Genomic DNA, 16,355 nt, shown 5'->3' with positions numbered 1-16,355 from the left:
TTAAAAAATAGGCAAAGAATTTGAATAAACATTTCTCCAAAGAAGATATACAAGTGGCCAATAAACACATGAAAATATGCTGAACATCATTAGCCATCAACGAAATGCAAATGAAAACCACAACAGGATGTCATTTCATTACCCACTAAGATGGTTAAAATCAAAAACAGGCAATAACAATTATTCTTGAGGATGTGGAGAAATTGAAACGCTCATGTATGGCTGGTGAATTGTAAAATGGTACAGCCACTTTGAAAAACAGTTTGGTAATTCCTCAAAATGCTGAACATAGAGCTACTCTATGATGCAGAAATTTCACTCCCAGGTATATGCCCAAGAGAAATGAAAACATACATCCACATAAAAACTTGTACACAAATGTTCATAGAAGCATTATTCATAACAGCCAAAATGTGGAAATAATCCAAATTCCCATCAAGTAATGAATAGATTAATTAACTGTGGTATATCTATACCATGGAATATTATTCAGCACAAAAAGAAATGAAATACTGAAACATGCAACAGCATGGATGGACCTTGAAAATATGCTAAATGAAAGAAGCCAGTCACAAAAGACCAATATATTGTATGATTCCATTTATATGAAATGTACAGAATAGGCAAATAATAGAAAGTAGATTAGTGGTTGCCTACATCTGGGGGGTGGGACAGTGGGAGGTAGAGAATGAGAAATGACTGCTAATAAGTATGGGGCTTCATTTTGAGATTATGAAAATGTTCTATAATTAATAATTGCATGACTGTATATGCTAAAAACCATTGAATTGTACACTTTAAATGAGTGACTGTAGGCTATGAGAGTTATATCTCAATAAAACCTCTAACAAAATAGAGCCAGCCTCTCATTTGGTGTGCCTTTTGATCTGAAGATGATCTTCTATTATTTGTTTGATAATTTCATCTGCACTTGTTCATTTATCTACTTCTGGAACTTCTGTTACATATAGTATATTTCTGACATCCATCCTCCATTCAAGACCACAACATTGGGACTTCCCTGGTGGCACAGAGGTTAAGAATCGGCCTGCCAAAGCAGGGGACACAGGTTCGAGCCCTGGTCCGGGCAGATCCCACATGCCATGGAGCAGCTAAGCCTGTGCGTCACAACTACGGAGCCTGCGAGCCACAAATACTGAAGCCTGCGCGCCTAGAGCCCGTGCCACGAGAAGCCGGCGCACCTCAACGAGTCGCCGCAACTAGAGAAAGCCCACACGCAGTGACGAAGACCCGACGCGGCCAAACATACTTACATAAATAAATTAATTAAAAAAAAAAAAAGACCACAACATTACACAACCCGGAAGCCACCACTCACAGGTGGTGAAAGGTGCACAAGCAACCCACCTCCCATCCCACCCCCCAACCCCACTCCCGCTGCCCCAACAGAGTTTTGCACCATTATGGCCCTTTCTGTGCCCCTTATTGTTTGTTGTTTCTCAAAATTTCCCTCTGTCTTTTTCTTAAGGGTTCTGGGAGAATCCCTTAAGCCTGTCTTCTGACTGAATGGTTCTAAGATCTGGTACCCCATCAAAATGACCTCCAGAAGCTTGTTAAAGATATAGATTCCCAGCCCCCACCTGATGATTCTGATTCTACAAGTCTAGGGTAGGGTCCAGAGACATTTTTAATATTAAAGTGCACTGGAAGATTGCTGACTTTAATTCAGCTAGTGGGGCATTTAGAAACCACTTTTATAACTAATTCTTCACCCTATAATATACAGTCTGCTATTTACTGCTCTACTGAGCATTTTAACAATGCTTTTCATCTCTAAGAACTTTTTGTTCTCAGATTGCTCCTTTTTCATGGCAGTTTTTTTTTTCTATTTTAGCACTGCAATGTCTTCTCAAGTCTCCCTGAGAATACGAATTAGACGTGTGTGTGTGTGTGTGTCTTTTAAAGTTCTCTTCTTTTTTTCTGTATTAGTTTCTGTGCACGCCCAGAGTACTCACATTTTAGGAGACTTCTCTTCTGCCTTGGCCGCTCGTGTCAGGGCTGTGAATGCTCAGTGTGGCGGGTACCCTGTGTACAAACAGGCAATGCGGCAGGAAGAAGACTCGAGTTAAAGTGCAGTTATCTCCCCGGCATTGCTAGAAATTCCCGTCAACAATCATGCAACAAACACTCACCCAGTGTCTTCTTCAGCGGTGGTCCTCCATCTTGACTGCGTGTTAGAATCACCTGGAGAGCTTTTACAAATCCTGTTGCCTGGGCTGTACCCAGAGCAATGAAACCAGAACTCTCTAGAGCTGGGTTCCAGGAATGGGTCCGTTCTATAAGCTTCCCAGGTGATTCTAATGTGTAGTTAAGGTTGTAAACGGCTATTATCGAAATCAACACGTTTCAAACTTTCATGGGATGTGAATCACCTAGGGATCTTGGTAAAAAGCAAATCCTGATTCATGAAGTGTGGCATGGTGCTTCAGATTCTGCATTTCTAACAAGCTTCTGTGTGATGCTAATGCTGCTGATTTCTAGGCACCATATTCTGAATATTAAGGGTCTAAAGCAGTGGGTGGCACAGTGTGATGTCTAGACCAGCAGCAGCAGCAGGATCACCTGGGACCTTGTTAGAAATTCGGGTTCTCCACAAATTTCTCCTGAATCAGAAACTCGGGGGGGTGGGGCCCAGCATCTTTGTTTTAACAACCCCTCCTGGTGATTTCTGATGCTTGCTCAAGTTTGAAAACCTACAGCATACCTCTCCACGCAATGGGCCTCTGACCACCTTAGTCAGAATCACCTGGCTTTATAACATGCAGATTGGTGGACCCCACCCCAGCTCATCTAATCAGATTCTCAGAGGGTGAAGCCTCAATTCTGCAGGTTACACAAGCTTCCCAGGTGATGCTAATGCACGTTCACTTTAAGAACTACCGTGCCTCACCCTTGCTAGGCTTCTGAAGATATTTCAAAGTCCCAACACCAAGCACTTTTGGTTATTTCAATGCCCCAGGGTATTTCTACCCAGTTAATTACCTGTGTAGAAGCTTAACGTGATTAATTCAGGTGGATACCATCTTGGAAGTCCCATAGTACCCTATGATTATGTGTGAAATACACATTTAATTTAAACACAGGGGTAAAGATTGCTCTGATGCTGCTCAGGGGCCTAAGGGTGTGAAGAGCAGGTTTTGAACAGGGGATGAGAACTGTTCCTTCCTAGGCTTATGCCATAGCCATCTGGTGCTGGTAGGATTCTCAAGATTTGGGCTCTCCCATTCCCAAGTCAGTCTTTACAGCATCCAATCAAGTCTTAGTGCCGCTAGGGGCTTAAGCTCAGAAAAACGACAGTGGAGTCCCATAGATAACACCCAGCAGAGATCTAGGTGTAATTATTTGGATAACTTGACCACAAAATGTGCAAAATGAAATGTAATTTTATTTTCCCCAAATGTATTTTTGGGGTCTGAGTGGTCAACCTCTCCTTGGTCTCTTGTTTTGTCTCTTGCAGTAACTTGGTCACTGTTTGATTTCTGCAAAGAATACATTTTAGTGTGCTGGCCTATGATGTGTTAAACAAATGGAGAGATTTGGGTTCAGAAATTCTTTTTTCCTCTGTACTGGCCAAGAATTTCAAATGATTTGGCTTTAGTTTCAGTGTTCCTTTGGAGAGCTGATTTTTTTTTTTTTTCTGGTAATGGCTTAGGACAAAAATGTAAAAGAAAAATCAACTCCGAAGTGCCAAAGGAACAGCCAGCGCAACTCCATAACTGCCACCCCACCCCTGGGCAGAAAAAGTAAAATCCAAACAGCACAAAATAGCTCAACAGGCTGTCCCCTAACTAACTGAAAACAGGTCTCAGGGGAGTGTTTCCTACCACGGCTTTCTCTCCACTACTGGGTCCTGGCTGAGCCTGGAAAGGGGCCAGGCCTCGGCACCTCCTTGCTTTTGATTGCTGTTTATCCCCCAAAACATGATTGTCTATAATTATGTATAATCTCTCCCTTGTTTACTTTTTTCCACCGAACCTTGAACGTGGTTCAATCTTTCTTTGCTCTGCCCAGGCCCAGCGAAGAAACATTTCCTGTATTTTCAACCTTTTTTTTTTTTTTAAAGAAATAAAGGCGTTAGGTCTCCCTTTGTCCCTTCATTCTCCAAAACCTGACATTCTGGCCATTCCTGAATTGATTCATTCAGTATCATTGCCAAGCACAGCGCTAAGTGCCTTGGAGGAGTTAGAAGTGAAACCAAAACGGACCTGGCTCCCAAGGATTGAACAGAATCGGTATCTTTTGTATAAGATTTGTATAAAATGTGTGATAACATAGGGAGAGCATGTACTTGAGATAATAACGGGAAGAAATAAAGCTACTCATGTTCTCTTAACGACAACATATCACTCGTCAATATATTCTCCCTTTCAGTCACTTGCTGGTTTAATTCCAGACCCTGAATTAATCATTAATAGCTGAGCTTATTAGAGGAATGGGCCCAGGAATATCCTATTTGGCTTATTCCATTACAGGCCATCTCTACTGCTCTGCTTAAAGAAAGTGAAGTAGTGTTCTCTACATGCAAAGCAGATCCCTAAGACCAGAACAGGCACATGGATACATGCTTACAAGAACATGAATCGTACAGGCAGCCTGTGCAGTCACATAGGACCCCATGCTCAGACAGACCCTGTACTTGTTTTAATGCCCTGCTGTCACCTCTGTGACATTCTTAATACTTTTTGAACAAAGGGCAGGCATTTTTATTTTGCATTGTGTCCCACAAATTAGGTATCTATTCCTACAGATACCCCAGAACCCATCTTCTTAAGGCCTTCTCATCCAACTTTGAGCAAAAAGCAAACGGAAATTCATCCAGAATCTGATGGCAAAGAGGGAGTGGGGAAAGAGAGAAAAGTTTGTGTGTGTTCATGTGCTAATGACTTTTGTGGCACTCCTCCAGCCCGTGTTTAGATTTCTTTAACGTGCCTATTAATCTTGTCAAGTTTAAGCCTAGCTCTTCTGAAATAGAACTGCCACCAGAAATATCCTGGCAGTGGGCTGTTTGGACCCTGCCACCTTTCTCCGGCTTCCTGCTCACTGAGGGTGCTGTTAAGGGGACATCTGTCTCCCTTGAAAGGAAGCTGCTAACTCCTGTGACTGAGCTTGGAGGACAGACTGAGTGTAAAAAACGCTTCCTCGGGGCAGTGATGGGGGCTGTTTGATAAACCATGTCCAAAGGGAAGGGGGACAGAGCCTGTTGGCTAAATCACCAGAGAATTACATAAAGGGAAAGCAGGGCCCTCTCCCGAAAACCTTATAGATTCCAAAAGGAGAGAGGGGAAGGTTACTTCCCAAGCTGTGAAGAAGTTCAGCCCCATCTCTTGAAAGGGCTGTGGGAGAGGAAGAGTGCCCCAGGGCTGTCTACATGGCCCAGTGGTGAATGAGAAAAGTACAGTTGTCTTATAAGGTTTACTTTGTATTTGGTGAGGCAAATATTGGCGAGGGAATCAGTTTCTTAAAAAAAAAAAAGAGCAAAATCTTGAAAGTCAAAGCTTTCAAAAGATTGGAAGAAAATGCAACGAAATGTTACAGCACTTGATTTTGGATGGTAGGATGACGATTGGGAGTCCCCCCCGCCACATTTTATTTCTGACTTTTTCAAATATTATACAGAGATAACCTTATCACTTTCATCATATAAAAATAAGTTTATTGACCAACTATTTAAAAATGGAAGGGTTAAATTTTAAATAGAGAGACGTAGGCACACATTTAAGTATGCTTGGGTCATCTGCTGAAGCGGAGAGCTTTTCTCCTGTCAGTTCCCACCCCGAAGCCTTACGAAGAAGGTAGAAAATCATGGACTTACACATCTCACTTCAGTATTTTTAAATCTTCGGGATTATTTGTATGCAAACAGGAACGTGCGCTGATGGCTGGCAGAATTCATTTGTACCTGCTGAACATTCCCACCTGAATCTCCAAGTCATTCCTCTGCAATTTCCAGAGCGGAAGGAAGCAAAGCCATACAAAGCTGGCTGTGAAAGGCAGCTGTCAAGGGGCACAGCTGTCCCACAGAGAAACTGGGTACTCACTTTTCCAAAGGCGAGACGGGCAAGTGGACCATCGTTGTAAATTACCTGGCAAGCGTAAATACCGATGTTTGTGAGAAAGTCTTTCAACCTTTTTTTCCCAAGAAGGTTTGGTGGCTCTTTGAAGTACCAATTATAAATTTCCAAACCCCAGACATTTGGGTGCCAGTCTGAAACAGGGACTGTTAATGCTAAGACTTGTAGTAAATTGCAACAGTTTGGAAAGTGGGTGATTTGTTTCCCAGAGTTCAAGCATGGACTGTAGCTGCCAGTGGCATCTCTTCCAGATGCTTCTACACAGGGCTCTTAGCTATTCCAAGATGCGAAATAGCTTTCATAGGCTTCCTAAAGGGGAGGAGTGACGGGCAGGAGACAGAACTCTCCAGCCTTTGGGCTCTAGGCTCATCAGTAAAAAAGTAACGGCTTAATGCAGCTTCCAGCTATGAGAGGAATAAAAATGAACACTGTGTTCTTCCAAAGGCATCTAATCTGAGGTGCCCGGGGGAAGATACATATGAATGTGTTAAATTTATCTATAAAGAGTCAGGTCTTGTGGATGTCCCTTTATGACTTACAAGTCAAAATGTGTGCAGCAGTGGAAGTTAACTTCACAGATTACAGCCTTGTTTCAGAAAAAAGGCCACTGGGCTGTCACTGAAAGATTCAGTGAGAAAAAAAAAAGGTGCACAACGCCTCAGAATGGCAGCATATTAACTTGGGTAAACACCAGCATGTGGTGTGTCTTACACATGTATGTTTATGCCTCAGTCAAATGAATAGCACCACGAAACGGCTATTGAAGTGATTAAGTGTATTTGAGATTTTATTGATTCTAGAAGAGGTGGCACGTGAAAGGAGGGATGGGCAGGCAGAAAGCAGTATGTAGGCTGCAAACAAGAGAAGGATGTGCTGCCTTGCTGGGTGGCTGGGAAGTCTTGGGCCAGGAGAGAAATGCTTGAGTTAGCCACCACCATCTGGGACCAGATCCAATATGGCTACTGACTTATTTGAATATAGACTTCAAAGGTCTACAGGCAAATCTGGCCATACAACCTGGCACCTTAAGAGTTGACATCAAGACCCACGATCTCCTAAAGAGGAGGTGAAGTCAAAAAGAACTTCTACCTCAAGATAAAACCTCTAAGTCAAAGAGAAGGCACAGGCTTCTTCCTAACTCATCAGAGTTCCCTGAAACAGTAAGCAAGAGACCAATCAGCAGGAGGGGAATGGGGATACCTGGACTCCACCTGCAATGCTAGGTACCAAAGGGCAACTTGAATTTTGACCCAAGGTGGTACCACTTGAACTGGGAATCGACAGAACCAGGGAGAAAGTTCCTCAAGAGAAAAAGCTCTAAAAACAAACAAAAACCTCGAGGGTGGATGGTCATCTTTTCAGTAGGCATTCAGAGTTGTAACACTGACTATGTGAGCCCTTGGCCAGGGCAGGGAGAGATCAAGGACCAACAGGAAGAAATCCAAGGGAAGGTGTGACCGGGGGAGCTCTGGCAGCTGAAGGGCAGGTCTTGGAAGGCTTCAAAGCTTTCTCTACTGGTGGAAGCTGGGGCTCGGGACACCAGGAGAAACTAAGGCTATTTAGAAAATGGTGACAATGACTTGAAAAACTTGTTGCTAAATATGAACTTGAAAGTTACAGAACCAGAAGCATGGGCTATGGCATCAAAGAGCTGTGACTTCATCGCTTACTACCTTCCTGAGCTTGGCTTAGTTAAACAATTTGAGCCTCAGTTTCCTCACCTTTAAAATATGTGTAATAAAACCTACCTCACAGGGCTGTTGGAAGGATTTAATAACAAAATACTTGCAAACAGTAGGCTCTCAAAAAGTGTTAGTTCCTGGGCTTCCCGGGTGGCACAGTGGTTGAGAGTCCACCTGCGGATGCAGGGGACACGGGTTCATGCCCCGGTCCGGGAAGATCACACTTGCTGCGGAGCAGCTGGACCCGTGAACCATGACCGCTGAGCCTGTGCGTCCGGAGCCTGTGCTGTGCAACGGGAGAGGCCACAACAGTGGTAGGCTCGTGTACTGCAAAAAAAAAAAAATAAAAAGTATTAGTTCCCTTCTCCTTCCTTCTCTCCCCTATTTAAACTTCTTGATTCAGGTCATTTATTCTTTTTTTTAAAAATTGAAGTATAGTTGATTTACAATATTATATTAGTCTCAGGTATACAATATAGTGATTCACAATTTTTAAAGAATATACTCCATTAGTAGTTATTATAAAATACTGGCTATGTTTCATGTGCTGTACAATATATCCTTGTAGCTTATTTATTTTACACATGGTAGTTTGTACCTCTTAATCCCCTACCCCTATATTGCCCCTCCCCTTTTCCTTCTCCCCACTGGTAACAACTAATTTGTTCTCTTTACTTGTGAATCTGCTTCTTTTTTGTTATATTTAGTAGTTTGTTTTATTTTTTAGATTCCATTTTTAAGTAATAACATACAGTATTTGTCTTTCTCTGCCTGACTTATTTTCCTAAGCATAATACTGTCCAAGTCCATCCATGTTGTTGTAAATGGCAAAATTTCATTCTTTTTATGGCTGAGTAGTATTCCGTCACATATATATGCACCACATCTTCTTTATCTATTCACCTGTTGATGGACACTTACGTTGCTTCCATATCTTGGCTATTGTAAATAATTCTGCCATGAACGTTGGAGTACATGTATCTTTTCAAATTAGTGTTTTCGTTTTCTTCCGAGATGTACCCAAGGGTGGAATTGCTGGATCATATAGTAGCTCTGTTTGTAGTTTTTTGAGGAACCTCCATACTGTTTTCCATAGTGGCTACACCAAATTACATTCCCACCAACAGTGTACTAGGGTTCTGTTTTCCCTACATCCTTGCCAACATTTGTTATCTGTGGATTTTTTGATTGTAGCCATCTGACAGGTGTCAGGTGATATCTCATAGTGGTTTTGATTTGCATTTCTCTGATAATTAGTGATGCTAAGCATCTTTTCATGTGCATGTTGGCCATCTGTATGTTTTCTCTGGAAAAATGTCTATTCAGATTCTTCTGCCCACAGGTCACTTACTCTTCTCCTTCAATTATGTCTTTTCTCAATTTCAACTCCCTCTATTGTCATTCAACAAATGGTGGAAGCTAAAGGTATACATCAACTTTCCTTGTCCTTGGCCATGCCTCCAGTTCTGAGACCTACTTCCCCCTTGTTGTCAGATGGGTTAGCCATGCAGAGAACTCCCGGATACCACAGAGCTGACAGTAGAGCCCCATGTTGACTTCGACCTGTGTCTCGATTCTAGAATAGTCTGGAAAACTGCATTTCTCTTGGAGTAGACTACTTATAACTTTAAATTGGGTTATTGTCATTCTTTGCCCTAATAATATTCAGTTATAAGCCTCTTCCAAAAATCTTTAAGAAATTGTCCTGCTCAGCTGCTACTGCCTGCACTCTTGGACCAAACACAACTGACCTGGTTCTAATTTGCACGGCTGATAACTTTGGGATCAGTTCACTGTTTTGAAGATAAGCCAAAACTAGGTCAGCCTCTGTTAACCAAGGCTAAAATCAGCACACAGTGTTGAGGAAAGCAGCCAGCAAACATAAATATATAGACAAGTAAGTATTTTTGGTTCTTTTTTTTTTTATTAATGTATTCTCATGGTTAAAAATCAAAGCAGTATAAAAAGTTAAGGAGTGAATGTAAGGTTTTTCTCCCACACCCCACCACTTTGTTCTTTATTCCTCTGCTCCAAGAGACACTTTTTAACTATTTTACATTTCCCTCCATTTCTTTATGCCAATGCGAATATATTTTTATTGCTTTTTCCTTTCTTAAGAGGTAACAAATTATATACCTTCTTTTGTGTCTTTCTAAAAAATTTTGCAATATGGCCTGTATATTTTGACAAAACAATATTTAGAGAGGTTCCTATGTATTTTTCCTTTCATTTTACAAATGCACAGTATTCCACTGGGTGTCTTTATCCTAGTTAAATCAGATCCCCAATTATGGACACTTGGGTTATTTCCAGTTTGCCGAGACTAACAAAGCTGCCATGACTTAACTTAGGCATCTGACATTTTGCACATGTGCAGGTGGATCTGTAGGATGAATTCCCGGAAATAGACTTGTTGGGTTAGAAAGTCAGTGCATTTGTATATTAATAGATATTTTCATATTGCCCACCACGGTGTTGTAGCACTGTGCACTCCCACCAATGGTGTATGGAGGAGAATGCTTGTTTTCCCAAATAACTTTGCCTACAGAATATGTTGTCAAATGCTTGGATTATTGTCAATTAGATATGTGAAAAATGGTATCTCAACATCATTTCAAATGACATCTCATTGCATTTCTCTTATTATGAGTTAGGATGAGAATCTTTTCATACATTTAAGAATCATTTGTGGGCTTCCCTGGTGGCGCAGTGGTTGAGAGTCCACCTGCCAGTGCAGGGGACATGGGTTCGTGCCCCAGTCTGGGAAGACCCACGTGCCACGGAGCGGCTGGGCCCGTGAGCCATGGCCGCTGAGCCTGTGCGTCCAGAGCCTGTACTCCGCAATGGGAGAGGCCACAGCAGTGAGAGGCCCGCGTACTGTTAAAAAACAACAAAAAAGAATCATTTGCATTTTTTCCTGTCAACAGTCCATGTCCTTTACCTAATTTTCTATTGAGTAAGCAGTCTTTATCTTCTCAGTTTTTAGACCTCTTTATATAAACAGAGATTAGTCCTTTTTCTGATATGTGTTCATTTTTTTCCATTTTTGTCATTTGTCTTCTGACTCTTTTATATAATTGAACTTACCATGGTTTTCATGTATGACTTTTGAATTCCTGTTAGAAAGGCTTTTCCTACCCCAGCGTTATAGAGGAATTTGTCCATGTTTTCATCTAGCATGCGTATGACTTTATGTTTATACTGAAACATATATTTGATCTATATGGAGTTTGTCCTAGCGTACAGTGTGAGGTAGGGATCCAATTTTACCTTTTCCAGGTGGCTGCACACTTGCCCCAATACCATTTATTTATAAATCCTTTTTTACCTGCACTTTTTAAAGATAGGCCCTTTGGGGGCTTCCCTGGTGGCACAGTGGTTGAGAGTCCACCTGCCGATGCAGGGGACACGGGTTTGTGCCCCGGTCCGGGAGGATCCCACATGCCGCGGAGCAGCTGGGCCCATGAGCCATGGCCACTGGGCCTGCACGTCCGGAGCCTGTGCTCTGCAACGGGAGAGACCACAACAGTGAGAGGCCCGCATACCGCAAAAAAAAGAGGAAAAAAAAAAAAAAGATAGGCCCTTTATCATCTATAAGACACTCACATGTATTTGGGTCTATTTCTGGACTTTCTATTCTGCTCCATACAACCCTGGAGATGTATCAAGGGGGTGATTAAGAGCAAGAGGTTTGGGGTCAATCTGCCTAGATTAAAATCAAATACATCACATGCTGTGTGGGTGACCTAGGACAATTTACTATCTTAATCTGTGAAATGGGATTAAATGTACCCTGCACTATGCCTGGCACAAGGGCACACTATGTTAACAATGAGGATAAGAATGTTGGTGTGGTTCCCACCCATTACTATGGGTGATGGGTATTATCTAAGAAGCTCCTGGGAGGGGTGCCTCGTCCTTTCCGCCTTTGCTGGGTCCTCTGTGAGAATGCTACTGCTTGTCCTGAAGTCCTCTCTTCTTGGGTTCCCAGTGTTGCCAAAGAAGGCCTATACCAGCAGAGTTCCTTACTGCGTGGGAGCTACCCAGTGATCTCTGGGTGTTCCAAGTCCCTGTGGAAATGGTTCCTTCTTCCAGTCCCTCTCGCCACAGACCTCAGGCCTGAGTCCTTAGGAGAGGAGCATAGAACAAGTTTCCAGCTGACACTAGCTCTCCCTTCATAAGCTCCAACCAACGCCTTATGTTTCATACTAAACCGTCATATAAATCAACTCCTTCTTGTGGATCTGTCCTTTGGTTCATCAGACATTCCTGGATAGGTTTGAATCTCACTGCATGTCAAGGACAGGTCTTTCTCTCTATCTTACACACATACATACAGACACATACACAAATGCATATTAAACAGAGACCTGTAGAGCTAAGAATGTGAAGGAATGAGTCCTAAGGGATTGAAGAGAGAGGCAACTTGGGTTCCAAAAAACACTGAGACGGCAGAATGCAAATGGGAGTCAGGAACCCACTCTTCAGGCATCCAACCACTTCCCCTGTTCAAGATCTCTCACTGAACAGACCATAACTAAATTTTGTGGAGGAGAACAAAAGAAAGTGAAAACCTCAGATTTTTATTTTTATTTTTTTAATCTCAAAGGGGTCTCCAGGTTAACATGTACACCAAAACTACAAAGACATACAACAAGCAAGAGAAAAAAGTGTCTGATAGCAGCTAGCCCATGGTACACACAAACACAGATCTGGTCACATTTCCTTCAGTAGTGATTGGAAATCCATACGGAGCAGGGCACATTACTTTTCACTTGATAATAATGGTAACGTCTACTCTAAAAGTCCAAAAAATACCAATACCATTACAAAACAAACAGCTAAATCAACTTTATATATAGGAGTGCACAGTTAATGTCTCCTGTGAATCACTGATGAATTTGGGCCAAGTCAATGAAAACAGAGCTATTTAACAGACCAAGCACATAACATGCAAGTAAACATTTACTTTGTTTCTTAATCCCTCAGGCTCTGTCTCACGGACCCTCCCCAGTTTTAGCTACTCAGGAACTTCAAGGACACAACACAGTTACTGAGAATTCAGAACACAAATGGTCCATATTAAGCATTTGGGGTCAGGATGAGAGTTAAGAGATTTTCCTCTTGTCAGGAATCTCTCACGGTACATGTGCTTCACTATATAATTTGGGTGGAAACACCAGCCATTGTAACAGCAGCATCTGGTACTAGTTGAGTCCTTGCTGTGGGCCAAGCACTGTGCTACTGTACTAAATGTTTGACCTGGGTTTTCATTTAACCCTAACAGTTGCTCTCTGAAGCAAGTACTATAATTATTTCCATTTCATGAATGAGGAAATTGAGGCCAACATAGTTCAAGTGACTTTCCCAAGGTCTTAGAGCTACTCAGTGGCAGAGCTTGAACTCAGGTCTGTCAAAGTCCATACTCTTAACCTCTTCATTAATGAACTAATTACATGTGACCTTCGAGTACAAGCACAAATTGAGTCGTGCGCTAACAGCACCTGGAGGCATCAGTTACACCTCAGGAGCTGGGGCAGGTGGTTTGACCCTATTCTGTTCCAGTTCATGTGGGTGAGCTCATTGCTAAACACTCTCTTTGCCTAAAAATATCAGGCTGTCCACACCCTGGAGCCCCACAGCTGCTCACGGCAGATGCCCTAGAACTAGAAAGTGCTTCATAAAGCCTTTAGAAAGGCTTTTTGACCAGGGTGATGGTGATGGTAGTGAGAGGAAAGGGAGGGAAGTGAAAGCAAGAAAGACCAAGAGAGACACCGTAGAGGTCCTGCAAACAAGGCAAGGACTAACGACATAGAGGTCCTACAAACAGGGCAAGAACTAACAATGTCTGCTCCCTTAACTGAGGGGGAGCCAGGCGCCAAGGCCCCTCCTTGAGGAGTCAGTCTCGGCCAGCTCGGCCAACCACCTTTACCTCTCCCTGGCCTTCATGGATCCTTCCTGAGTTCCAAGGGATAGCTAAGGGTAACTGGCCGATCATTCAATCCTTCTATTAAATGTCTACCATATGCCAGGCATTGTTATAGATTCTGGGGCTAGAGCAAAAAACAAACAACTCATTTCCCACCCCACCCCGCAAAAAAAAAATCCCTGAGTGGGCCTCATGGCCCATTCTAGAGTGGAAGGAGGAGCTGCAGAAATCAGACAAACTATAATAACAGTAAGTACATATCATAGGTCAGAGAGTGAGAAGGACTATGTAGAGAAACAGAGCAGGTATGAAGATGGGAAGTGAGAGAGGAGGGAAAGGCAGAGAATGAGGGGAATTGCTATTTCATTGAGGGTGATCAGGGAAGGCCTCCTTCGATAGGTACCTCCTGTGAATCATTCTGCTCTCCAGGAAAAAGTGTTCCAGCCAGAGGGAACAGCTAGGGCAGAGCTCCAGAGGCAGGGACAGGCCTCACTTATTTTATGAGTGGCATGGAGGTCAGCATGTCTGGAACACAGTGAGCCAAGGGGAAAAGTGAAAGGAGATAAAGTGAAGTAAGCGGGGGCCAGATTACGTAGGGCCTTGCAGGCTGGAGTAAGGACTTCCGGAGTCGACGGAAGGTGATTGAAGAGCTTTGATCAGGAGGATAACACAATCTTGGGTTTAAAAGAGATCAGTCTGGCTGTTCTCATGAGGGCAAGAGAGACCAGCTATAAAGGTATTGCAATAATCCAGATGAAAGGTGAGGATGGCTTGGACCAGCATTGCAACTGAAGATATGACACAAAGTGATCAGGTTTGGGCTGTATTTTGGATGTAGAACAGAATTTGCTGAAGGAATAGATGTGAGCTGTGGAAGAATGAAGGGAGTCAAGAAAAACTCCAAGGTTTTTGGCTTGAGCAATTGGAAGAATGGAAGGAGATTGCCAGAAGGACAGATTTGGAGATAAATTAATAATTTGTGTTTAAAATCTAAGTTTAAGATGCCTATTAGACATCCAGTGAAGATGTTTAGTAGGTAGCTTGGCATCAGTGAAGCTTGGATCTCATAAGAGTTACCTGGGCCTTTCTGTGTGTAGCCTTTGCAGAAAGACTTATTTTCATTTGTTCTCACTATATAGCCCATTGATTAACTTTGCTGCTATGTTGATTAGTACAAAAATATTCATTGCTCTTGTATTTCATTATGGCCATAATATTTTCCATTTAGCACTTTTTGCTTTGAATTCAACTTTATCTGATAATAATATCTTAATCTGTTTGTTTGTTTGTTCACATTCCTTGCACATATTTTCCCATGTTTGAATTTTCCATTTTTCAGAGTCAGCATATTGTAAAAATATCTCAAATAAATAACCCATATAATGTAATTAAAAAAATAAAAACCCAGTGAGTCTTTTACTTTTAATAGGTAATTTTATCTCATTTACATTTACATTCATTTACATTCATTGCTGTCGAATCAGAACAGAGTCTAGGTAAGATTTCCACTGGTTCATTTGTGCTAAGAACTTAATTTCAAAGCTCACCAAATATATTTAGGCTTAAAAATTAATAGTATTTAGTTTCATTCCAGAATATGGGTTCACTGATTCTCCCTTCGTTCCTTTTATAAAGTCTGTCCCGATATTACAAAACATACATTTCTGGTTAGGAGGCTACTACTCTGACTATCACAATAAAGGCCCTGGGACCCAGAGTTGGCAAAACCTGGCAAGTAGCTTCTTGTTCACAGTGTTTATCTGAACTCATTTTCATCTGGGTGCACAATATATTCCAGGAATCATCAATTAAATCTGACTGGTTGGGAGGGACATGAGAAGGTTTTTCAAAGCAGCGGGCATTTGAACTAAATCACAAAAGATATGGAGGATATACAAGTGAAGGCTATTTCATAGAAAGGGAAAAACACGAATGCAGGCATACTCCTGGAATCTAGAGTCCAGAGTGGCTGGAAAGTGGGGAAATTAGTAAAGGGATGTAAAGCTATAACAGAATAGAAGGTTGGAAAAGTAAAGCCAGACTGTGAAGGCCCTGAACACCATGCTAAGGGGACTAGACTCCCATAAGTAAGAAATAAGGAGCCATGAAAGTTGTAAGAGGGGAAAAGTGAATGTTCCTGACTATTTTAGGAAGATAGTATTATGCAGGCAAGAGACTGAAGATGAAGAGAGAGTGGGGAAATTGTTAAAACACCTGGACCAGGGATGGTGCATGCATGGTTGACATTCTGGCCCTCCTTCTCCCACATCCACAGTAGACATCACTCAGTGATCTTGATATTCTTTCCCTGTGTACCTGGATGAGGCCTCAGAATCCTTTTCAATACAGCACCATTTGAAATGGCACAGGAGTTATATATATCTTCTATCCTTGGTTTAGACAAGAGGTGTTGAGAGTCTGAGCTGGGGTAGATCTGAGATTACGAAGTGTTAATAATATAAAAAAAGAATCGAAAGAGATGGATAAGGAAGAAAAAGGTGTCTAGGATGAGTGGACCGTCTTTAGCCTTGCAGAAATTCTATCATAAAGTGTATTATGAAAGCATCACCCCCAGGGTCTTTGATTCTATCCCATGACTGTATTGAGCTATGCTGATGCAAAGAGGAGATTTGTGTTCAATAGTAAATATGC

This window comes from Globicephala melas, chromosome 2 (assembly GCF_963455315.2).
Source record: "Globicephala melas chromosome 2, mGloMel1.2, whole genome shotgun sequence".
Taxonomy (NCBI): Eukaryota; Metazoa; Chordata; class Mammalia; order Artiodactyla; family Delphinidae; genus Globicephala; species Globicephala melas.
Note: the sequence above shows the minus strand (reverse complement) of the source record.